General features: G+C 47.9%; 1 long non-coding RNA gene across 1 annotated transcript in view; it reads left to right on the top strand.

The window, feature by feature from the left end:
- The window catches only part of LOC111815337, a 20,085-nt gene extending 16,185 nt beyond the window's left edge, over positions 1–3,900 (top strand). The window contains exons 2-3 of the long non-coding RNA XR_002820042.1: positions 2,824–2,902; positions 3,808–3,900. This is a non-coding gene — a long non-coding RNA (uncharacterized LOC111815337). The remainder of the gene's footprint in view (positions 1–2,823; positions 2,903–3,807) is intronic.
- Positions 3,901–4,838: the final 938 nt, after the last annotated feature.

Below are 4,838 nucleotides of genomic sequence, written 5' to 3' on the forward strand. Positions count from 1 at the left end.
AATAATACAAAATTTTCATTAAACAAAGTAATAGGAATTCAACAATGGTTGCTGTATTGGGTTTAAACTTGAAATCCTCCTGCCATGGCCTTCCAGAGCGCTGTAATTACAGATAGCCACTACCATACTGGGCTAGTTTGCATATATTCAATGCACATTTTGATTATTTTGGTTGTATACATATACCTGTGATAGTATAACCACAGTCACCTTCAAAAATGCCCTCATGTTTTTCATTTGTTTGGCTTGTGTGTTGAAATGCTTTAACACGAGATTCATCCTCTTAATGTATTTTACGTTGCACAATACTGTACTGGGAGCTACAGGCGCAACAGTGTTGTACAGCTCTCAGAACTCACTCATTTTGTGTACATGAAACTTTACTCGCACTGAACAATCTCCCACTTCCTCCTCTGCCCCGCTCCCAGCAGTCTTCACTCTGTTCTCCGCTTCTATAAGCTGATCCACCCTGGCCCACCACAACACCATGAGCTCACCTCTACAGCGCTGCCACTCCCCTAACATTGCCTGAGGCAGCACTGCAAGTCAGCCACTAGTACAGGCCACCACCCACGGCACCTGTCAGGCCTTCCTCCTGCTCCTGTCATCTTTTTCTTGTGCTCATTCCGGGCTCTACAATCCACTCACCCCAGCTCAAGCTGGCTACATTTACTATAGCACCTCCCCCATCAAATCAGTGTAGAAAACCTCCATGACCCCAAGCACCCTCTGCAGCACGACTGTGTTCTTCCTGCAGGCCCCACATAACTGTAGGGATACAGTGCTTGTCCCCCTGCACCTTCCTGCCAGCTTCTGCCCTTCTCTGTACAAAAATGCTCAGTGCTTCCCCGGCTCTACCACCCATTCACCCTACCTATACCCCCTCCCACCGGGAACCAAATTCTAACCACCATGTATTTACCTCCTCAAGTAGAGGCCAAATCTGAAGTCTTTACTAATTCATCTCTTTTTTCTGCTGCCTTTCATAGCACTATCTTCTTTTTATTAATTGTTCATCTCAAGAGAGAAATTGTTCTCCTCTCATTTAAGGAAGCAAACAAAACTCCAGAATGGAGCTGTCCAGCTGCACACACTTTGGGGCCATGGTCTCCCGCTGCACAGCCTTTTTCAGTGCTCGGGCCCCTTTCAGTCAGCTCTCTCCAAAGTTGAATGCAGCCTCTTTAGGGCTCCTGAAATACAGAAAACCATGCACAATCTGAGCTTGTTCTGCCACGCTGTGGCTGTGTCAGAGCAATACACCTGGCCTTAAGACAGAAGGAGAAAGGGGAAAGAGAATAGCAAAGGAGGAAGTAAGCAGTACAGAAGAGGGCAGATAGAAGGGGGGGGGGATATGTTGCCTAGCAACCACTCAGTTACTCAGCATGTAGGGCACATAGGCTCTATGCATTATCTAATTAAATCCCGGCACCCAGCCCATTGTCCACCTCAGCTGCCCAGCCTCACGCAGCACTAAAGGGGTGATCTCTGTCCTCTCAGGGAGCTCCTGTACTCGGTTCCCTCTGCAACCCACACCTATTCTGAAAGGCTTTTAAGTATTTTATCGTTGCTCGTTGTGTGTAATCATTCACACAACTCTGAAAGCAAGCTCCAGTACTATCCCAGATTCCAGGTGAGGGAAGAGCGGCTAAGGGGAGTGACATTACCTACTCAAACTCAAAAGGAATCCAGGCTTCTTGGACGCAGAATGTACAGCTAGGCCTGACACCTAAGTCTCTATCTCAGGAGCAGTTCTCACTCCTGAGCACAACCTCCACAGGGATCTGGAGGGTGCGTGGCAGTGGGGCAGCACTTGGCTACTTACGGCATCAGGTTGGGGGAAAGTCGTGGGAACAGCTGCAGGCAGAGTCTGGTTAGCTCTGCCTTCATCAGCAGCATCTTTCCTGCATGCTCTGCAGCACACAGCTCAGCCGCAGGGCACCTTGGCCCCCAGGAACCAGCAGTCCCAGAGGAAGACTGCCAGACATGTAAAGCAGGCATTTCCAGGGTGGAGGGCTCTGCAGCTTGGCCCTTGAAAATATCCTCCTCCCCAGACCCATATGAGACCCACAACTCGCAGTCAGCTGCCTCCACTTCAGAAGTCCTGAGGTCAGAGCCCAGGGCTCCAGAAGATCCTCGCCTGGACTTGCTTGCGGAAGGGCAGCTCTTCAGAGCAAAGTAAAGGCCCCCAGAGACCACCCTGGCTCCAGAAGAGGGCTGACTGCCAGTCATGTGTGAAAATACTTCCAAGCCTCCCCAGGGTCGGGGGCCTTCTTAGGCTGGCACAAAGACTCGCCTCAGTTGGTCCCAGGCTGCCCCTCTGCCAGGATCCCCCAAGCATGAGGCTCTTTATGCCCATGCACTCCTCTGCTTGGGATGTGTGTCCTGTACCTCATCACCTGGGCAACTTCCAACACCGATAACGCTCCGAGTGAGCGCCCCCCACTCAGAGATGCCTGATCTGACTCAGGAGATTTGTTCTGTGCTGACCCCTCCATGGCCAAGCTATAAAGCCCAAGTCCCCAAGCCACAGAAATGCCAAACCTTTGTCCTTTGGGCCAGGACAGAAGCTCATCCACCTGGTGCAGAGCAGGGAGCCCCTCACACTTGGAGGCTCCAGACCCAGGACAGCTAGCCTGGTGAGGGGTCTCATTCTCAAACCATCTGGTGAAGCCAATGTCCCCTGGTCTCCTATAGTACCTCTGAGTCTAAGTCACTCTTAACGCCTCTCTCCTGAACACTTTTATTCTTCTGTAGATTTTAAGAGGAGAATAATCTATACCTTTGAGTCTCACCCCCTCCTCCTCTTTCTCCCTCTCCTCCTAGAAACACTTTGGTGTTCTCTCTGTGCCTGAAGTTGTGAAGAAGATGTTCTCACTGGAGTCAGGATGGCCAAAAGCTGGAGGTAAGCTTGGCATGGTGATACACACCTGTAATACCAGCTACTGTGCAGGCTGAGGCAGGAGAAATGCAAATTTGAGGTGAATGTAGTAAGACTCTGTCTCCAAATAAAACTGTAAAAGGTCTTGGGATATAACTCAGCGGCAGGATGCCTGCTCAGCACGCAGAAGCACCTGGGCTTAACCCGTGAGCCAGAAAGAAGAATAGCAAAAGTTAGCGCAGAAGCTAGAGCCAGCAATGACGAGGCAAGAGTGTAAAGCAGCCTCCGACAGGGTAAGAGACTCACAAAGCTCCCTCCACGCTGGCCACCGGCAGTCAGTCCCACCCCTCCGCCCCTCCTGCAGTCACCAGCAGAGCCCCGCGCCTGCCATGCCCATCATGCCCAATTCTATGCTGGGCAGTGCTCGCTGGCAGGGCTTGGCGGCTGTCTTGCAGGACACAAACCTCAGGCAGCCCTGCAGTATTTTATATTCTACCCGCTATGGAAAGTTTACGTCCAAATCCTCCCCATTCATCCAAACTGAGCTCTTCATTCACTCCAAGCTAAGTGACTGCGGATGGAGCAACGCTGTACGAAGCACTATTTTTCCTTCTTAAAAGCCACCAAGTTCTTTCCCTTTCTAGATCTGCTACAAAAACATTTAGTAACCAATGCCCCACCTGGTGTTTTTCCAGGGAACTTCATGAGGTCGGAGGTTTGGTTTTTGGTTTTTTGTTTTTCTATATTATACTTTGTCCTGAATCAACGCCGTCTACTAATTACTACTAATTACTAATCGCTACTAATTACTTTTTTCTAATAGACATTTTTCCAGCTAATAAGCTGTCAAAGGACACATCCTTCCAACTCAAATCATACAATTTAAAAGTTGCAGATGCAATAAACAAAAAAGCCTCCCTTTGCTCCAGGCTCCCTGGCTCAAAGACCCCAGCGATTTCTCGAGTCTCTGCACCTGCGCCAAGCATCAGGAACTCCCGTGGGTCACACCCAGCAACCAGCACCCAGCATGGATACATCACAATTCCAACTCATTAATTCTTAGGACTATCGCTCAGGAGACGAAAAAGAAAAAAAAAAAAAAATGGATTCAAAGCACATTCATTCTCCTCATTGAGCTGGGGGATAAAATACTTATTTTGGAAATAATGATTCCAGGTAGGAGGGCAATGACAAGCAGGGTCGGTGTGAAGTGAGTGTTTCATTACCCAATTTCTAAAACGTGAGCACTTAGTGCTTTTTCATTATCATACGTTATTACAGTTCTATAAAAAATTATTCCCAGGAAATCAGGACCCAAGTTTGAAGCCTTTCAAAGTGAGCTGGAAGGCTCCATTTAGAAGACTTGTCACGAGAGAAATTACACTTTCAACTTCATGCATTACGACTTACTCCCGCTGTGCCACACACACACAGCCCTTCTCAGCCCTGTGTGAGCCGCGCAGTGACTGCAGGTCGCAGGCTGCTCTGTACACGGCTTCCAGAGACAGCCACATTAGCATAAAGGTTACGACTTCTCTTGCAGTTGGGAAATGTGGGGTCCTGAAAGTTTAAGTACAATCTCTAAGGGAAAACAAGTGAGACAAAGCGGGTACTGGTTGAGTTGCGGGTGGGGCGGGGTTGTCCCATCTTTCTACTCTGATTTTCTTTTTTTTTTTTTTTTTTAATGTTCAGAACCAGATTTATTTTTATTTTGTTTATTTTATTGAGAAACAAATAGCAATGAGACAGTTTCAAAACTGATTATTAGGATAGTTTCAATAATCAATACATTGCATATTGTTATCTTCTTAGTGGTTATCCATAGTAAAAGATGCAGACAGGATATCGTGTCCAAATACTATTAGTACTCCTTAGAAAAGTTGGACTGGAAATCCCCTTTAAACCAGCTATTCCTCTACTGGGAATTTTCCCAGAGGATCTGAAAACATCATATCATAGT

The sequence above is a fragment of the Octodon degus genome, unplaced genomic scaffold (genome assembly GCF_000260255.1).
Source record: "Octodon degus isolate 3935 unplaced genomic scaffold, OctDeg1.0 scaffold00015, whole genome shotgun sequence".
In the NCBI taxonomy this organism is placed as follows: Eukaryota; Metazoa; Chordata; class Mammalia; order Rodentia; family Octodontidae; genus Octodon; species Octodon degus.